Consider the following 20,707-nt stretch of genomic DNA (forward strand, 5'->3'; position numbering starts at 1 on the left):
CTATGGAGGGTTTTTTGCCCCACTTGCCCCCCCCCCTCCCGGGTGGCCCTGCCTAAAAGTGGCGGCCACCAGAGCCCAAGCAGTAGCCCCACCCCTTCCACTTGAGGCCACGCCCCTGCACCACCCCCTCCCCAATGCCCCGCTCCTACACTGCGTCTTCCCCCAAGATCCTTCCTCCCGCTCACTGCTCTCCGTCCCCTCCCCACCGTCGCCCTTACAGTCATTACAAAGTGGCAAGGCAGAGCCCTCCCATTTTTAAAAGCCCTGGGGTGTTGTTCCCCCCTGTTCAGGCACCCCTGGGGCCCTGCACTTCACACAGCTATCCCTGATTTCAGTTGTTAGTGAGGGAGCCTCACTGCTAGCGCAGACTGGGCAGTTTCTTGCATGAGAGACACTGTCCCAAAGCAGGACTAATGCTTAGAGCTGGTTATCAGTGATTTCAGATCTGTTGGTCTGCAGCAAGACTCTTCATTGAGTCTTAATCAGCTCTGTTCTTACACAGGGAAGAACAAAAGGGTCAAATGGTGCCTGGAACCCTTAAGAAGAATCCACCCCACTGAGTACAACACTTGTCGCTACCTGCTCTCAGCTCCACTGAGAATGTTTTGGGGTCACTCCTTGCCTGTATCAACCTAGGGGTTTTGGAGAATCACAATTAATGGGTGCTCCAGTGGTGCAATTGGTTAGCACACAGTACTTATAGGGCAGTGCTGAGAGGAGCTATGCTGAGGTTGTGAGTTCAAACCTCACCTGGAGCACTGGTTTTCATTAGCCAAATGGCTTCGCCCTGTGGAATTTAGAACTCTAGCCCTGGGGACCCTGAGGCAGGGGAAGAGTCAAAAACACCCCCTTCACCTATTAGCTCCTCTCCAGAGCACAGGTCAGAACCTGCAATCCTTTCTGTGCCCCTGTGCCAAGATCTGTCAAGCAGAACCTGGAGTCCTGCCCATCCTTGACCCCTGAGCCTGGAGGGAGAGGAGCAAGGAGCCATTCTTAGAGGGTTTTCCCTTCCCCCGCCCACTTCCCTGGCTCTTGTCACCCAGTCAATAAGCAGCAAAAGACCAGAAGTCGGAAGCGCAGACAAAGGGATGTTTACTGGGGTTAGTATCCAAGCAAGCAGATTCCGAAGCCCTTCACACCAGCCGGGCTTATCTCTATACACCCACAGAGTCTGTTCCCCAGTGTCCCCGTTCCCAGCTCTGACACGGCAGAGTGTTTGTCATGGGGTCTCACCCCCACTTTGAGCTTGTGGGTTCAAAGATGGGGACCCGCATGTATTCTGCCACCATGTCATAGGGTCTCACCCCCACTTGGAGCTGTTGGGTTCCAATGTGGGGACCTGACTTGGTTTCCCTCTAAACTAAAATCCTAGTTTAGATCTAGTAAGCTGCCACCACTCAATCAGGAAATGTGGATTGAGACACAGTCCTTCCCCAAAATCCTAGGGGATTCCAAGAGCCCCAAATCCATGGAGTTCTTACACCCAGGAGAAACAAACCATTCCCCCTGCTTCCTCCCCCCTCCCTTTTCCTAGGAGAGATACCGGGATCTAACTACAGAGGGATACCTCCCCCTTCTCTTTCCCTGAGAATCCACCCAAGGAAAGACCAAACAAGTCCTTAATAGAAAAGAATTTATTAAAGAATAAAAAGAAAGTAACTTGTCTCTGTAATTCAAGATAGAACCATACAGGGTCTAAGCTTATCAATCTCTGGAGAGAATTCCCCCTCCCCCCTTTCTCAGTAAAAGCAATAACAGCAAACAGGAATAAAGCATTTCCTTTAGCAAACCCACAATTGCAAATATAGAAATCAAATCATAAGACTAATTCGCCTTTCTAATTAATACTCACTATTAATTAGTAGAAACTACTCCAGGAGAACTTGGAGACATGACTGTCCGCTCTTAGATCCAAAAAGAGTTCCCACAAAGAACACAGACAAAGGCTTCCCTCCACAGAGATTTGAAATTATCTCGTCTCTGATTGGTCCTTTGGTCAGGTGGTCACCAGGTACTACATGTTAACCCTTTCCAGGGAAAAGAGACCTTAACCCTGATCTGTTTATTTATGACACGCCCCCCAAATCGCAGACAGTGGGGGAACCACACTGGCGGTGATTTCCTTCTAGAACTTTAAAATAAACAGATTAACAAAACATATGCACTATTACATATACTACTAAATATGTAAACAACAAGGTATTTGACACTGAAGAACATTTTTTATGCATTTGACCGGACATACTTGGCAACGTCCTTGCCCATCCTCCCAGTGGAAGGACTTCCCCAACCTGTCTTTGGTTGTGTTCACCCCAGAATGACCACTGGGATGTCATGGCCCAAGCTTAAGAGCTTGTACCGGTACTTAGTTGGAACTACCAACTGTTTTTGAGGATTCTGGCCTTTCTGGTGTCCACCAGAAAGAATGTCCTTATATAAAAGTTCTTGTTTTACAACAACTGGAATTGGGTAGAAGAGCTGAGAGGCGGTGGGTTGCTCCGTGCCGCCGCCCAAGGTGTCTTAAGGCTGTCATCGGCTTCCTGCTCAGTCTGGAACTGTTCTCTTGAGGTTGGAGACACCAGTTCCTTTGGGAGCGATGTAGGTGATGAGGTTGTTTGCATTGACTGTGGACCGCTCTCCGCTGGTGCACAAGGTGATATTTCAGGCTCTGGCTGAGCCTCTTGGGTAGAGTTGTCTGCTGCTTCTGCCAGTTCAGGCCCGCTGGCGCCCCCTGGCGGTGGAGTTGCAAGCGCTGGCATCAGTGCTGGCGCTGGTTTTGCCGCTGGTTGCTCTTCCAGTTCCGGTCCTGGGACTGGATGTACTATGGCTGCTGTAGTTGTTGCCATGGGATCCGGTTCCACCACCTTGGTCTGGGTCTCTGGTAACACAGACCGGGTCCTGGTGGATGGCTCAGGAACAGGGATGGGAGTGCCTGCTTGTTTGGCCTGGCTGTGGGTGACCACTCCCCCCTTCTTAGCCAGCTGCACATGGTTGGCCAAGTCTTCCCCCAGTAGCATGGGGATGGAATAATTGTCATAGACAGCAAAAGTCCACTTTCCTGACCAGTCCTTGTACTGGTCTTCAGGGATGCTGTACCCATGGCAGGTCCTTTTAAAATTTTTTTAAGAAGGCCTTAGTGTCCTCACCTGCCATGTAGGTGGGAAATTTCTTGGGATGGGGAACAGTGCCTTCTGGTGCTTGCCACACCCCTCTGCAGTTAGTGAATTTTATGTGTGGCTTGCTGGTGTTGCTTTTTGGTGCTGGCCACACCCCTCTGCAGTCAGTGAACTGGTTTCCCCAATTCCTAACCCTTTCTATTCACGAAGAGACTGAATAGAAAAAAAAACAAAAACTTTGTATTTGCATTTGTGTAGCTGCTGTTTGCTGATATACTGAGAAGACCAAAAAAAAACTGGTTTGTCCTGTTTCTAGCACTTGCTAAGTACCTCACAGTGGGGGTCCTTTGTAACAAGCCTCCTAGAAAACTTACCTGTTTCCTAGCTGTTTTTAAGCAGACAGAAAGAAAAAAAGGAGAAAAAAGAAAAGAAGAAGGAAAAAAAAAAACCTTTTCCTAACACAGCCCGTTAGAAAACCTTATTTCCCTCAGCTAAACCCAGCTGAAAATCTGTTTTCAAAAAAAAAAAAAATCTCCCCCTCCTGGCTTCCAAGAAGGTGCAAAAACCTGTTTTGCCACTGTCTTGCAAATTGCTAAGTACCCTCTCAGTATGGGGTTTCCTATAACAAAGCCTGGTTAGAAAAACTAATTCCCTCCAGCCAAACTGCTGAAACTGCTTCTAACCCTGAAAACTGCTTGAAAACTGCCTTTTCCTCAAGCTGCCTGTCCAAACAATCCGAAAGAAAAACTGCTTCCAACAAAGCCTGCTGGAAAACTTAATTGCCTCCAGCCAAACTGGCTGAAACTGCTTCTAACAATACCAGTTAGAAAAGGAATACTTGTAAACTCCCTCTTCTCTCAGGTTGCTTTCCTGCTCTAGAAGAAGAGAATAGCTCCCTTCAGCGTAGCCCAGCTGAAAAAACTCCTTCTAACAATGGGTTCGAAACTCCGCTGCCACCATGTCATGGGGTCTCACCCCCACTTTGAGCTTGTGGGTTCAAAGATGGGGACCCGCATGTATTCTGCCACCATGTCATAGGGTCTCACCCCCACTTGGAGCTGTTGGGTTCCAATGTGGGGACCTGACTTGGTTTCCCTCTAAACTAAAATCCTAGTTTAGATCTAGTAAGCTGCCACCACTCAATCAGGAAATGTGGATTGAGACACAGTCCTTCCCCAAAATCCTAGGGGATTCCAAGAGCCCCAAATGCATGGAGTTCTTACACCCAGGAGAAACAAACAATTCCCCCTGCTTCCTCCCCCCTCCCTTTTCCTAGGAGAGATACCGGGATCTAACTACAGAGGGATACCTCCCCCTTCTCTTTCCCTGAGAATCCACCCAAGGAAAGACCAAACAAGTCCTTAATAGAAAAGAATTTATTAAAGAATAAAAAGAAAGTAACTTGTCTCTGTAATTCAAGATAGAACCATACAGGGTCTAAGCTTATCAATCTCTGGAGAGAATTCCCCCTCCCCCCTTTCTCAGTAAAAGCAATAACAGCAAACAGGAATAAAGCATTTCCTTTAGCAAACCCACAATTGCAAATATAGAAATCAAATCATAAGACTAATTCGCCTTTCTAATTAATACTCACTATTAATTAGTAGAAACTACTCCAGGAGAACTTGGAGACATGACTGTCCGCTCTTAGATCCAAAAAGAGTTCCCACAAAGAACACAGACAAAGGCTTCCCTCCACAGAGATTTGAAATTATCTCGTCTCTGATTGGTCCTTTGGTCAGGTGGTCACCAGGTTCTACATGTTAACCCTTTCCAGGGAAAAGAGACCTTAACCCTGATCTGTTTATTTATGACAGTGTTTACCCCACATCCCTACAGACAGTTCTTTCCTGGGTGCTGGCTGGTGAGTCCTGCCCATATGCTCAGGGTTTAGCTGTTCGCCATATTTGGGGTCGGGAAGGAATTTTCCTCCAGGGCAGGTTGACAGAGACCCTGGGGGTTTCACCTTCCTCTGCAGCGTGGGGCACGGGTCACTTGCTGGAGGATTCTCTGCACCTTGAAGTCTTTAAACGAGTGGAGGACTTGGATAGCTCAGACATAGGCCAGGGGTTTGTTACAGGAGTGGGTGGGTGAGAGTCTGTGGCCTGCGTTGTGCAGGAGGTCGGACTAGACGATCATAATGGTCCCTTCTGACCTTAAAGTCGATGAGTCTATGAGCTCTGACACTGCAGAGTGTTTACCCCACGTCCCCCATCCCAGCTCTGACACCACAGAGCCTTCCCTGTGTCCCTGTTCCCCATTCCCACCCCCCCATTAGGATGATTCCAATTTCCCCACCCATTTCCTGTTTGACCCCAGTTTACACAGTAATTCTCAGCTAGACCTTAACCAATCATTGTACTGAAAGGTAACTAACCAATTCTAACCTATTCTAAGAGAATTCTCTAACCAATTATATCCCACTCCCCTAATTAACTTACACTCAGCAAAATTAACTCGGCAGCAGCCAGAAACAACTAGAGAACCAGACAGATTGAGAATAGAAAAGTGGGGGCCAGAAAGATAAACCCTACAGAAATGAGGGTTTCACAACTACAATCATTGAGAAGGTGTCGGAGAAAAACTTAGTTCTCGCTTTTTGTTTGGGTGCAGCAAAATCAAATACTTTATTATTTCTCCAGTAATTACAATGGAGGGAGAGAGTGCCATAGGACACAGGGTCACCCCAGTCCCGGACAGGTCTCTCAACTGGTAAACAATTACAGCAAGCTTTATACCTTTGTTACAGACAATTTCTAGCAATAATACAGACGGTAAAAAGCAACAAATACATTTTGTTTATACATAAGCTTTTCTGCTATCTTATTTATCTCAGTCCTAAGAAAAAGCAAGACTGCATATTCGGTTATCTGAATTGCAAGGTCGTAATAACTTTTCACACAGTTCACTCTGTCTCACATTATCTTGCTTCTACAAATCTCACGTCATTAGGGTCACAGCTAGCCTAACTCATGCTAAGTAACTGACATTCATTAAGATCCCTTCAAATCCTTGTTAATTATTTCCTGGCTTCCACAAAGGGATTTCGTGCCAGACCGGATGCTCCCTTAAGATCTGTTTCTTTATCTGGTGGTGATGGGCACTATCGGGACAGGATCGTCTTTCTAACAGCCCAACCCCACCTTAGTTAGTGTGACGGGTTTGGGAGGTGAGAATGGGACCGTTCGCTTCCCAGCTTATGGCTGCCCCTGCTGCTTAGCCAAAGGCCTTAGCCTACGAACAAGGCTCAGACTCTCCGAGGGAGAGAAGGCCCAGACACAGGCAGACTGGGATTTTGGGTCTTTGTTTTATACCCCTGTCACTAGCTAAGTGATAAAAATACACCTAAGTTCTTAAAGTCTAGGCCTGTACAGGCAGCCTGAATATCTCTATTCTAACAGCCATCGGTCCCTGTGGAAAAATGATCTATTCAGGGTTGTCCCTAGACATTTTGGTGCCCTACACGGCACCCCCGTCCCCCAGCCCGAGCTGGCAGAGTGGAGCAGGCTGGGGCCAGGTCACTCCACTTCCCGCCACCTGGTAATTGCAGGGCAGGCCTGACCCCACACTCACGGGGCGGCGGGAAGTGGAGTGATCCGGCCCCAGCCTGCTGCACTCTGCTCCCAGCCTTGGAACTTGGGGGTTGGGGGGGAAACACCTGCCAGCACTCACCAGTGGCGTGGCTGGGAGCTGGTGGAGCAGAGCAGGCTAGGGCCAGGTCGTTCCACTTCCCACCGCTCGGTGAGTGCAGGGTGCGCCTGATCCCTCCTGCCGTCCACCGGGATGTAGCTCAGGGGAAGGCGGGGGGGATGGGGTGGAGCAGGGGTGGGAAGAGGGGGGTGGGGGCAGACCAGGGGTGGGGGCTTTGGGGAAGAGGCGGAGCAGGGGCAGGGGCAGCTTTCCTGGCCGGCTCAGCCAGCCAGGGGATCGAGTTCGCTGCTGGAGCAGTACGCAGCTGCGTAGGGCACCAGGAAACTTGGGGTAATTTGGTGCCGCCACATCCCTTAACCAGGCAGTGTCCCTGTAGTGTGGGCTGTCTGCATAGGTCCTTTCTCAATCTTTCTCACCCTCTTGTCTTGAGTCTCCTGTGTCTCTGCTTTCTAAGCACAGACTCACTCTGGCTGTTCAGAGGAGGGGAGGACCATGCCTATGCATGGCCAGCAGACAGCGACAAAGACCCCTAACCAGCCTGCTCCCTGCCATGCCAAACCCCCACTGAAGGCCACCCACAGACCAGCATGTGGGGCAGCTGCTGATGCTCTGTGGCCAACATCAGAAGACGGTAGGAAAGCAGGGCCAGCCCCCCTGGTGGGGCCTCTGACCGTTCCCACTCTCCATGCTCACTTTCGCAGTGGGGCAGGAAATTTTACCCCAAGAGGCTTTTCCCCAGCTTGTGAGAAGCAGAGAAACACCCAGGCGCCCAAGGTGCTATGTAGCAACCTGCCTCCAGCACAGGGACCAGCGCACACTTGGAAGAGGGAAACTGCTCCACACTCTAGCCCGGGCAGCCGCCCATTTTCTTTGGCAAGTCAGGAACACCAAAGGCGAGACTGGAAGCACCTGGGGCTCATACCCCAGCCTTTGTGACAGCCACCACCCAACTCCTTTCTGGGGCTCTAGCTGAAGCCAGAGCATTGGCCTGAGCAGCCAAGAAGAGGTTCCAGCCCTGAAGGGAGCAGGACTTTCAGCACAACGGTAAAACTGCACAAGCACAACCACAAAGGGACTCAAACCCTCAATCGCCTGATCCAAAGTCAGATGCCTTCTCCATTAGGCCATGTGGTCACATAAAAAAAGGCCCTCCAGGCACTTCTTTGGAAATGGCAGATACTGACACACCCGACGAAGTGGGTATTCACCCACGAAAGCTCATGCTCCAATGCGTCTGTTAGTTTATAAGTGTAAGCAGAGTCAGGATGAGCTCTACCATGACATCTGATGGTAAATTGTGGGGAATGTGGAATGTCAGGTATTTGCATTAGCACACCCACCCCACTTAGCATAACACACAGCAGTCTGGGATGGTTATTTTCACAGCTGTGGGATCCCCAATTTCTTTGTTATTGGGGCAGGAGAAATAAAATGTTGTCACCCTGATTAAGTAAATGAGGAACTACAAAACTGTCTTATGATAGAGGGTTTCATTATCAACTAAATAGCACTTGCTAGACAAGGGACATGGGTTCCAAAACCCAGTGAATTAAGAGAGGCTGGGGATAGGTATCTGTACTTGGTGGTGTAGGCTCCTTGTGTGATCCAGAGGTCCCAGTTTTGCTTATGCTTTTCTCCACTGTGGAATGTCAGAGTTAATTTTTGATTCCCTTAAGAATCTAGATGTAGGTTACTGAGCTGAACTCACTTTGGACCAGTAGTGTACTGGCACTGGGCTCCCCTACTGTGAGTTGAAATCACTAAGAGCTGGAATTACTGAGCTAAGAGCACTGAGTACTGTGCTAACCAGTGGGGGAGCCTGAAGCTATACTTTGGAGCAGAGCAGCTGGCAGAGTGGAGCAAGCAGTTTCTGAGGATGGCTGGAGTGGATCACAAGACAGCTGGTGGACCAGAGCAGCTGGTAGAGCGGAGCAGCTGTGGGATGGGTGGAGCAGCCCACGGAGCAAGCGGAGCTGAGCAGTTGCGGGGACGACTAGTGGAAGCAGAACCCCACGGAGAGGCAGGGCAGTTGGCCCCAAACCACGTAAGGTGCCCCTTTCTACCGATGCTGGGGAGGCGGACCTCTGCAGGTAGACACTCGAACTCTGGGGCTGCCTGACCCGGGACAGAGACTTTTGGATTGTGGGACTTTTGGGACTGTGGGTGATTTGTGGGGTTGCTGGACTCAAGAGACGAGAGACAAGGACACGGCCCAATTTCCTTGGGTGGGTCTTTACTCACGGTTTGATCTATGAACTCTAGCTGAGGTATTTCCCCAATTTAATGCTTGTTGTTTACCTCATGTAATTAAACCTTTTCTGCTACACCAAGACTCTGTGCTTGCGAGAGGGGAAGTATTGCCTCCTTGAGGCGCCCAGGGGTGTGTGTAAGATTTTCCCAGGTCACTGGGTGGGGGCTCGAGCTGGTTTTGCATTACGTTGTAGGGAAGGGACCCATATGTATTGAACCCGGCCCTTGCTGCTATTGTTTCGGCCTGGCAGAAGGGTTACATAAGGTACCACATGACTCTTTGCTGCTTTTGCAGACACTGTGTTTCTCAGGTCAGCTAGTGAGGGGGGCCAAGAATCTCTGGGCAAAGGAGTCGAGTTCCCAGCGACATGTGAGACTTAATTCTCTGGAGCCAGGTGCAGGGCTTTGGCAGGGAGGCTCAGGCATGGGGGATTGGGGTGCAGCGGACGGACCGGCTGTCTAGGTGCGGAGATTTAGTCTCACTGAGGAGGAGGAGGAATCCTGCTGATAGGCAGTGGCCAGGGCCGGTGCAACCACTAGGTGAACTAGTCGGCCGCCCAGGGTGCCAAGTAGTTGGGGGCACCAAAAATTGCACTCAGGGGAAGCAGTGGAGTGGAGGTGAGCTGGGGCAGGGGGCTGGGAGGTGCGGGGGGAGGGCTGCCTGCAGCAAGCAATGGGGGTGTGTGTGCAGGTGAACCACTCCCTGTCCCAGCTCACCTCTGCTCCGTCTTCTCCCCTGAGCACGCCGCCCCCGCTCTAATTCTCCTCCCCTCCCAGGCTTGCGGCACTAAACAGCTGATTGGCACCGCAAGCCTGGGAGGCGGGAGAAGTGGAGCGGCGCCAGCGAGCTCAGGGGAGAAGGCGGAGTGGAGGTGAGCTGGGGAGCGGAGCTGCTGCAGGGGGGGCTGCCCGGCTCTTCCCCATGGCCCCCACCCCTGCACTCACTGCATGGTAAGTGGAGTGACCCAGCCCCAGCCTGGTCCACTCCCCTGGCTCCCAGCCACACCACTGGCGAGTGCAGTGGGGCGGTTCCCCCCTCCCCCCATGCTTGGGAGCCGGGGAGCAGAGCAGGCTGGGGCCCCAGGCCTGTGGGGGGAAGCAGAAGGGGGCTGGCCCCAGGCCATCGTGGGACCAGGGGGGCTGGCTAATTCCTGCGGGAAGTGGAGTGACCCGGCCCCAGCCTGCTCTGCTCCCCTGGCTCCCAGGCTTGTGTTGGTGTTGGCTGGATTTGTGCAGGTATTTGTGTATATTAGCAATTGTGTGTATGTGGCTGGATTCATGCATGTTTGTGTATGTTTGCAATTGTGTGTGTGTGTGCATGCTCTGCTGCCTTCTGCCGGCACGACAACTGTTCCTCCGTATGTCACAGCCCCCATACCGTCAACCCCGGTGGTGATTTCCCCATCTTACAAGGGCTGGCTGGCCTGACTCTTCTCCCCTCTGCGGAGTGTGGCAGAGGCTGCAGCTCACCCCCTGTGGGGCAGGAGGGCCAAGATGTGGGGTGCTGGGCTCCGATGCACCTGGAGAGCAGCTCAGATGAGGTGGGGCTTGGCATGTGGTGTCTGTTCTGCATTGCCTGGTGCTGGGCCGCTGCACAACCCCCAGCCACGCCGCACAGTGCGCCCCGAGAGGGGGCAGGGGGCCAAGCAGATGATCCAGCATGAGGGGATCATTCTCATTGGTAGCTGTCCAGTGGCACATGTGGCCTTGGCACATGCTGTGTGGGGCAGGAGGTCCTTGTATTTGGAGCAGTGGGAGTGACCTGCGTGCAGTTGTGTCTCTGAGCACAATTGTGAATATTATGGTGTGTGTGTGTGGGGGGCAGTGATTGTTTCTCTCTTTGGGGGTTGGGCTAGTATGTCCCTCTGAGTGTGTTGTGTGTGAGTATTCTTGGGATTGTGTGAGTCCCTTTGTGTGTGTGTCTGTCACTGGCTGCAGAATACAAAATCCTGCAAAGCCATTTCCTACTGGTTAGCCCAGCAACACATTGCTACAAACAGTGTCTCTCACACACACACACACACACACACACACACACACACACACACACACACACACACACACACACACACACACACACACACACACACGTCTCTCCTGGGCCAGCTTGGACAATTTCTCATCACGACCCGGCACAGTGCTGGTGCCCCCACACGGGGGTGGGCAGTGACCGGGGAGGGGGGCAGATGTGCCAGATCTGTAAAAGCAGCAAAGAGTCGTGTGGCTCCTTATAGACTAACAGACGTATTGGCACATGAGCTTTCGTGGGTGAATCCCCACTTCGTCGGATGGATTCAGAAGGAAGCACTTTGGGAAAATCAGCCAAGGCCCTTAGCAGAGCTGGGACACAGACCCAGTGACCCCTGCACCACCCTGGGAGGGGAGTGGGGTTGAGTGGTCAGAGCAGGGAGGGGGCTGGGAACCAGGACCCCTGGGTTCTATCCCTGGCCCTGGGAGTGGAGGGGGTCTAGAGCAGGGGGACTGGGGACCAGGACTCCTGGGTTCCATAGGGGAGACTGTTTTTTGCCAGTTCTTCCCTCCCTAGTGATCCCAGCCCAACCCCCTAGTGGAGACTGAGCAGAAGTGGGGGGAGTTGTTCTCCCACTTTGGAGTTATGATTCAAACCCCTCCCCCAAGGACTGTGACATCATGAAATCTGCCCCCACACCCAACACAGAGAAAACTGGTGGGATTCTGTCCACACGCAGAGAATTCTCTCCGCCGGGCTCCTTCGGTTCCTCTCGCTGCTCTGCGTCCTGCAGCCAGACACTGCTCATCTGCATAACCCCGCCCATGGACACGTGACACCTTCTGTCCTGCTGGTTTCAAGTGAGTGAGCAGGTCACAGCACGTCACAGCCCCAGCGCACATCACAGCCCCAGCCAGGGCCGGCTCCAGGCACCAGCTCAGCAAGCAGGTGCTTGGGGCAGCCCAGGGGAAGGGGCGGCACATCGGGCTCTTTGGCAGCAATTCAGCAGCGGGTTCCTCGGTCCCTCTTGGAGGAAAGGACCTGTCACCGAATTGCTGCCGAAGATAGATAGACTCTGGAGATCTGTGGTTGGCGGCCCATACCCCATGTTTTTCATGCCTAGAATTCAACTGTCACCAGATGGATCAGACTGAACAGGTTTCAAACCTCGAGGAGGCTCTTACCTTCTAAACAGGGACGGTTGGTCTCTAGTAAAATCAGGAAAAGGGAAGGAGAAAACTTGAAAGAGGTTCCTCCTGGTGCTCATGTCCGTGAACCTGAATACTCTCTCAGTCCTCAAAGAGAGACCTGGAGAAGGAGACTTGCTGAAGCAAAGCCACAGGGGTCTCTGAGGTTTCCCTGGCCCCTCGCCCCTGTCCTGCCTGGCTGATGTCAGCATCTCTCTGTGAGGTCACCACCTCCCCAGCACCTTTGACCAATAGTCTGAGGTCCTGCAAAAGGCCTTTGTGATGTCACTGCCACACCCCTCCCTTGCTGTTCTAATGTCCTGCCCCTGCCCAGGCACTTTGGAGGTTTGAGCTACTCCCTGGGGATCACCCCACTCAAGGAGCGTTCGTTCTAAGAAGCAAGCAGGCTAGACAGTAACACATCAGACGCTGCTCCCAATGCTACACTCAGTTTTTCAGGGGCTAACTCTCAGCCCAGACACACTCAAGGGAGGGAGTGTTGGTGTTTGTGCCGAGGAGCGTGGCTGGGACTCGGACCCCCTTCCCCAGCTCTGGGTAGCACACCCCCCTCCGCCCCATTTCAGGCTGTGTTCTGCTTAAGGCCACAGAGCCCTTGCCTTTTTTTGCCCAGTGCCTGAGAGTCAGGCCAGCTGCGGGGAATTAGGTCAAGCGGCACAGCGCTCGCTTTGTATGCGAGAGGTAGTGGGGGGCGATGCCTGCATTCTCCGAGCCTGTCGACTAAGGGCTCCTGATGAGCGTGGTGGACGGGAGAGCCGGCCATCTGACTTTCGGCCTTGCTGCCCATAGCGGTCAGGCCGAAAAATCAAAAGCCATCCTCCCCAGGCCCACAGCCACCCAGGGGCTCCTCTGCACCATCTTTCCTGAGCCGGTGGAAGTGGAGCCTGGAACTGAGCTGATGCTCTGAGGGTTATTTGCACTGCGCGCTTCACATGGAGGTTAAAACACGGGGCACAGATCTTTGAGCACCACCCTTGTCCTGAGGAATGCGGGGGCGGGGCTGCATAAAGAGAGACTGACTCTCCCTGGCGGGCCTGCAGTGGCTCTTCACAGGGGCAGTCCCACTGGCAATTCGTACCAGAGTTTTGAAAGCCTCCTTTCCTGGCCTGGCTCCCCTCCCTTTAGGGAGACTGGTAACCCCAAACTTCCTAGAAACCATCATAGCAAGGCCAATCTGAGCACAGACACCTGCTCAGCACCCCGGGGTGCAGCCCTGAGCTCCGGCAATCAGCTGCACTCAGCTGCCCACCCAACAAGCGTTACACGCAGGAGCTTTCGTGCCCCGCGTGTTCAGGTCCCTCCCAGCGCCAGCTTTAAACTCCGCTGCTCAGTTCTAAGCTTTGGCCACACGGGGGCAGCCTGGAGCTCAGCCAATGCCTCCCGTTCCTGGTGGCGTTTCCCACTCCTCATGGCTGGTTCACACCGCGCAGGCAGATCTCTGAATCGGAGCCGAAGCGTTCCCCAAATCCAGTCCCCAAGTAAAGTAAGAGCCAGAGCGCGGTGTCCAGGATCTTCTCTTGGGCCCCTCACCGTGGTGTCTGTCAGGCGCAAGGAGAAACCAGGGAAATGTTTTCATGGCGTTTAAGGGCAGAAGGGGCCATTAGCTCAGCTAGTCTGACCCCCGAATAACACAGAATTACACAATGACACGTATTGATCCCACAGACCTTAGACAGATCAAAGCGTCTCAGCCCTCAGGAAGGAGGCTAAACTGGGTGCCAGAGGCAGCGAACAAGGGGCCCCCAAGGCAATGGCAGGGAACTGACGAGGTGAAATATGCCCAGATGATCCCAGCAGGCGACCCACCCCCATGCTACAGAGGTGGGAGTCCCTGTTCCTCCTGCCCTTAAGAATCTCTGGTGGTAAGTGGGTCCCCCCAGTTCCCCAGATAAGAATCCTCCATGTGGTTTCCCTGGCTTCACCTCCAAATAAGAACATTGTTTGGAGGACGTGGGAGGAAGGTTGTCTGGCAGATATGTAAAGGGGGACTGTGTCTCCCTGTCTGGCCCAGGCTCCTTGGAGGAAGTGATCTCAGTGTGTCTGGCTGTCTCCATTCCTCCCACCCGTAAGAATCCCTGGTGTGTGGGTGCACCCTAGACCATTAAGGATCTCTGGTGGGTGGGTGTCTCTCCCTCTAGTCAGGATCTCTGGGGCGTGCCTGTATAAAAAGAGACTTTGACTCACCCAGGCTGGACTGCCATCATGGAACAGACCAGGTCCTTCTGTGGAGGGTTTGCGTTCCTCCAAGGACGTGATCTCAGTGTGTGTGGGTGTCCCTGTCCCTTCAACCCTTAACAATCCCTGGTGCGTGGGTGCGCTGGGCCCCATTACAATCCCCTCTGTCTCACTCCCCATGAGTTCTCCACGCTACTGGGGGTGTCTGGTGCCCCTTTCCCTCCTGGTTAATAGTGGAGTGTGTGGGTGTCCCCCCACCCGTTAAGGATCCGTGTTGTGCGGATGCCCCCGTTCTTCTCATTAAGAATGGTGCAACGGAGCATATGGGTGAGTCCCCCACCCCATGAACTAGCTCCCGTGTGTGGTTCCCCTGCCCTCATCCAGGCTCTGTGTGTGTCTCTGTTCCTCTTTTCAAGATTCGTGTTGCAGGGGGGCGTCCCTCCCCCAAGTCAGAATCCCCAGCGTGTGAGTGCTCCCATCCTCCCTCTAGGCTCTGTGGGGGGGGCGGGGGGTTGTCTAAAAAGAGACCGTGTTTCATTGTCTTGCCCAGGTTATGCTGCAGGGGCTATTCACAGGCATGACCCCACTACTGATCAGCATGGGAGTTTTGACCTACTCTATTTCTGACCTGGGCCGGTTCATCCCTCCTTAGGCAACCTGGGGACCCCAAGCTTCCCCGGGATCACCATATTGATGCTGAACTTAGTGCGGACACCCAATCAGCACAGCCCCCTGCAGCCCAGAACTCCTGAGCTCAAGCGATCCGCCGGCCTCAGCCTCCCCAGGAGCTGGGATCACAGGCACCAGCCACGGAGCCCGGCTGGTTACAGGGTCTCCCGCTTCCAACTTCAGGCTCAGCCTGGGAGCTCTGCGCTCTGAGCAGGTGGAAGTGGAGCCTGGAACTGAGCTGATGCGCTGAGGGTTATTTGCTCTGCGTGCTTCACACGGAGCCCGGCTTGTTTGGGGGCCTGGAAGCTGGAGCTTTAAACTCTAAGCCTGGTCTCCCAGATCACCATGGAGGCTGCAGCATCTGACCGAGGAAGCTGAACCCCAATATCCTGAGCAGAGAGGGACAGAGCGTTTGAGCAGCTTCCCTCCTTTAGCTCTCTGGGGAGAGCAGCTAATGAGAGAATTGCTGATCTCATTTGTCCCACTGTCCATGACTCTGGATTAACAATGTTCTCAATGAAACCAGATTTCAGGAAGAAGGAGTCCAGAACGCTGTGGAAGAGACCATTGTGTGGCATTTCTAGCCCCCTTCCCACCTGCCTCACCCCCCAGATCTAGGACAAGGACTCGGGGGGGGAGGAGGGAGAGAAGAGCATGAATATTCTCTGCGGGACCAGAAGTTCCTGCAGTTTTCAAGAGGGGAGAAAAGCAAAATCTGTGATTTCACCTGACAGTGTTTGGTAAGTGGATAGAAAGTTACCAGGGTGAGTGGGCCTGGCTGGGGGCTGCCTGGCCGCGCTTGGAGCCAGGATTGTGGCACAAACTGATCCGGGAGCAGGATCAGGTTTAGCAGCAGCCCCCAGACACCCCCCAGTACCCAGAGCCCACAGCCGGGGCCCCAGACACCCCCACAGCCCCAGCCAGGGTCCTGCCAGATCTTCCCTGGCCCCCAGTCCCCAGAGTCCCTGGCCAGGGGCCCCAGACACCCCCAGAGCCCCACCAGCCCCAGGGAGAGCTGGACACTGGCGAAGGGGAGAGAAAATGGGGCACAGTCGGGGGGGGGGGACAGGGAACTTCTCAGGGGTGGGGGGAGGGGGGGTCACCCTGGGGGCTGCTCGTGGCTCTCTAGGGAGAAAGGGGGCGGGGGGTCCCCACGGGGGGGGGCAGCGGTAAATCCGAGGGGATCTCAGCCCCCCCCTTTCTCTCCCCGCTCCTCGGGGGGGGTCACCGGCTCCTCCCCCCCCCGGCCATGTCCGGGCTGCACCGACACTTCCCCCCCCCGCCTCCTTCCCAGCCCCCCCGGGACCCCCCCGCCCCCGGTCTCACCCGCCCGGCCCCACACCGGGTCCCGTCCCCCGGACACTCGCGCCGGGACCTGGAGGCTGCAGCTCCGCAGCGGGGCCCGGGCCGGGCAAGGGGGGGTTAATGAAGGTCTCTGCCGCCGCGATCTGCGCATGCCCAGAGCACAACGTCACAAACCTTCTCCGGCCCGGGAGAGGCTCCAACGGCTCCGCACGAGCCAGGCAGAACCGCAGCGCCCCGCGCGCGTTCGCGCTCCGGCTCCGCCTCCCTCGTTGACGTCACTTCCGCTCCAGGGAGAGTCCGGAACTACATCTCCCAGCCTGCCCCGGGGCGCGTCCGCCCTCTCCAGCCCGGGTGAGGGAGGGGTCAGCAGCTGGAACTGCGCATGCTCCGTGCGAGCCCCGCTGGGGAGAACAAAGCTGCTGCTGCCGCCTCCGTGTGAGCCGGTGAGTGAGAGACCCGGGGGGGGGGCGGGCACGTGACTCTGCCCCGGGGAACCCGGGAGAAGCCTCGGAGCCGCAGCAGGATCCGGCGCCGCTGGGATGGGGGGGGCGGAGCCCGGGGGGGAGCCGAGCGGGGCGGGGGGGCGGGGAGTTAATTGGCTCCTGTCCCTGTTGGCGCCTCTCGCCCCCGGTACAGAGTCTCTCCGGTTCTGCCCCGTTTCTCGCTCGGGGTCTCGCTCGGGCTGTAACATCCGGGGAGATTCGCCCCCCCCCGTGATCCGCTCTCTCGGCTCCCCTGTTCCCCTCCCCCCCCCGGTCTCTCCATGAGTCTCCAATGTCCATTTAAAATCTCTCCCATGGGGGGTTCCCCCCCCCCGTTTTACCTGCAGCGATTTGTCCTTGTCCGGGTGGGAAATTGTTGCCCTGGGTCCGTCCCCAGCACGTGGCTGCCCCTGGCGGCGGCGGCGGCGGGGGGGGGGGTGAGATGCCGGTTCTCTGCCAGGGCGGGGGCGGGAGGGGCACGTGTCCCCCGTGGGGGCTGCCCGGACCCTGGTTTCCCAGTCCCAGTTACTGCCCCCAAACTACCACCACAGCCACCTGCCCATCCCCCACTGCTGCCCCTTTCCCTCATCCAGGGACCTGCCAGCTCCCCCCACCCCCCTTTGCCCTCTTAAAGCAGCTCCTCACAGGGCTCCCTGCTGCCCATGGGAATGGTGGGGGGAGTCATCACTTTCTGTATATGTATTGGATAGTAATATAAAATCCAGTCCAACAGTCCTGCTTTTCCCTCTAGTTATTTAACAGTAATATAAAATCCCCTCAGATCTTGGTGGTGTTCATAGACTATAAGGGTTGGAAGGGACCTCAGGCAGTATCTAGTCCAACCCCCTGCTCAAAGCAGGACCAATCCCCAACTAAATCCCCCAACAGCTTTTTACCGCAGATTCCTAAATGGCCCCCTCAAGGACTGAACTCACAACCCCAGGTTTAGCAGGCCAGTGCTCAAACCACCGAGCTATCCCTCTCCCCTCTCTCATGTTATCAATTGCGTAGTTTCTGACATGTATTCTCTGCAAATCTCAAAGATTGATAAAAATTATCCTAAACCCCACTTTTTCTCCAATTGTCTATTTCTAAATGACTATGGCCTGAGATTTTTCCCTGTCTCTCTAATTATAAAATACTAAGAAAATCTCAAATTTACACCTTTTCTCAGATTCCTGAACATGGATATAAAATGTTGGCAAATGTTGCCCATTTTCTCTCTATTCAGTTATCAGATATTGATGTGAAACACTCAGATTTTACCTCGTATCAACAACTGAGATAAAATCCCTCTGATTTTCCACTTTCCTCTCTAAACGTATTTAATACCCATCAAATCCAGAGGCCTCCCCCTGTTTGGGGAATCAGTGGTTCCCAGCTGGTAACAGGAGAGTCGGTTGGACCCTTTTCTTTTCTCCAGCTGGCACTGGGTGAGGAGGTCACTCTGAGTGCAGCCTGGGTCCAGAAGTATCCTAAAGCCCATGACAAATGGTCTCTGGGAGGGGTTGCTTCCCGCAGTGCGAAGATGTAGCTAGTGACAGGGCATGGACCTTTCTTGCCCGCCAGGCCTTCCATTCTCCTGTTAAAGCAGCACCCCCCAGGGATCCCTCTGCCCGGGTGACTGGCCAGCAGGGGGCAGTGATAACTTTCTATCCACTTAGCAGACACAGTGAGGTAACTGTTGCTGGGGTAGGGGATGGGGTGTCTGTGTGGGGAGATTGCAGCTGGAGCTGAAGGGGCATTGTGGGAGGGGGAGGCCTCTGGGTGACTGGGCAGGGGGTACCCTAATCAAATTGGTGGGTTCTGGAGGTTGGGGGGGTGGGTTCTGATGTGCCCAGCCCTGAGGCTGTGGGTCCTGGAGGTGGGTATCGCTGGGGACTTGTTGGTGCAGAACAGTGAGGGTGGGCGTCTCTTGGGGAGGCAGGGCAGGGGGCTGGAGGGAGCCTGGTGCTGTGCCAGGGGCTCAGTCGTGCCCAATGCACAGAACTGGGTGGGGGAGTGCCAGGCGCTAGGTCGGGATGCCAGGCAAGCAGAGGGAGGGGTACCATTGTAAAGCATCAGGGGGTCCCAGGCAAACGGCATGGCAGGTCCTGCTGGAGGACAGGTGGGGGTCCTAGGCAGGCAGTAGGGGAATCCTGGGCAGGCAGTGAGGGACTGAATTCCCAGTGAGGGGTCCCCCAGGGGGGGTGGTCCCTGGCTGTTGGGGGCTCTTGGTGGGGGGAACCTTTAGGATTCCCAGCCTGCCAGTGATGGTCTGGTGGGGGTTCTCTGGCCAGTGGGGTGCTGAGGGGTATCTGGAGTCCCTGTTCAGGGATTTTGGGGGTTGGGTCCCAGGGAATATCTGGTGGGACCCTGGCTGCGGGGTCTGGGCTCTGGGTACTGGGGGTGTCTGGGGGGCCCTGGATGGAGGCTCCGGGGGCTGCTACTAACCATGCTCCTTCTCTCTGATCAGTTGTGCCAGAATCCTGACTCCAAGCACGTCCCAGCATTCCCCAGCCAGGCCCAGTCACCGTGATAACTTTCTACCCACTTATCAAACATCTTGAAAACTCCAGGACCTTCCAGTTCCACTGGGAAAATTTGTGCCCCGAGTCCTTATACTAGATCTGGGGGGTGCGGCAGGTGGGAAGGGGGCTAGAAATGCCACACAATGGTCTCTTCCACAAGCATTCTGGACTCATTCATTCTGAAATCTGGTTTCATTGAGACCATTGTTAATCCAGAGTCACTGCATGGAAAGACAAGGAGTGACTCCAGATGGACAGTGGGGCAAATGAGATCAGCAGTTCTCCCTGTGAGGAGGGGCTCTCATTAGCTGCTCTCCCCAGAGAGCTAAAGGAGGGAAGCTGCTCAAACGCTCTGTCCCTCTCTGCCCAGGATATTGGGGTTCAGCTTCCTGGGTCAGACGCTGCAGCCTCCATTGTGATCTGGGAGACCAGGCATGTATTGCAGCATCCCTGTGCAGAACCACTTTCCAGTGATCAAGAAAAGGATCAGACAGAGGAAAAGCTGGTTCTTGACTCCATATTCCCCCAGCTGGGGTGTGCCTGCCCTGGGGTCAGTGTCTGAGGGAATCCCCCACAATGACTCCTTGGGTTCTGTTCTTTTCTAGCCTTGTGTTCAGAGACTTTGTTATGTGATCGGGGGAGGGAGAAGGGAGGTTAAAAATGTGTCTGTGGGCTTAGCCTGGCAGGAGGGGCCAGCTCCACACTGTAATAAAGAGATTGAGCATTTTCCCAGGATGGCAGAGTCTAGGATGTCTGTCTGCAGGGAAAGGGCCTGGGGGAATCATCCTGTGACATTAACTAAAGCCTGTTCTGTAACCCCCACCACTGCCCTTCTCACCCTCCCAGACTGCAGAATGACGTCCATGTTTCGCTCTAGCTCATCCCATCCTGCCATGGGACAGGGGAGAGAAATGGCTGCAGAGGAGGCTGTTCAGGTAGGGATTGTCGGGGGGTTGCTGATGGGTTCCTGCAGGAGGGAGAGGGACAGCAAATACACCGGAGATGGGAAGATTTGCACAGTCTGGTTTGGAGCCGGGCAGGAAATGCACAAGGTGGGGAAGGGAGGAGGACAGCTTGTGACATTCCTGCTGGGGTGAGTTTAATGAGTGGCCCATATTCTAGGAACAGACCCATGAGATTAGGAGGTGGAAATACCCCAATTTGTGAAACAGAAAATAACCCTCCTACATGGGGCTAGGAAAACTTACCAGAATCCCAGTGCTGGAGCCTGACCTGACTAACCAGTGGCTGCTGTGAGATATGAAGGGGGCACCCACTAGTGAGGTTTAGGGGAGATTCCCCTCCTTTCGTATCCAGCTCTGCACAATGAGGAGGGTGTTGGGCTTCCTACCGGAGATCTCTCCCTGGTCCCTGC

The 20,707-nt window shown here is 54.5% G+C and overlaps 1 non-coding gene across 1 annotated transcript; it reads left to right on the forward strand.

Moving 5' to 3' along the window:
* The first annotated feature begins 664 nt into the window (after positions 1–664).
* On the forward strand, positions 665–758 carry TRNAI-UAU. Its single transcript has 2 exons — positions 665–702; positions 723–758. It is a non-coding gene; the product is annotated as a tRNA-Ile (tRNA).
* Positions 759–20,707: the final 19,949 nt, after the last annotated feature.

This window comes from Mauremys mutica, unplaced genomic scaffold (genome assembly GCF_020497125.1).
Source record: "Mauremys mutica isolate MM-2020 ecotype Southern unplaced genomic scaffold, ASM2049712v1 Super-Scaffold_100355, whole genome shotgun sequence".
NCBI lineage: Eukaryota > Metazoa > Chordata > Testudines > Geoemydidae > Mauremys > Mauremys mutica.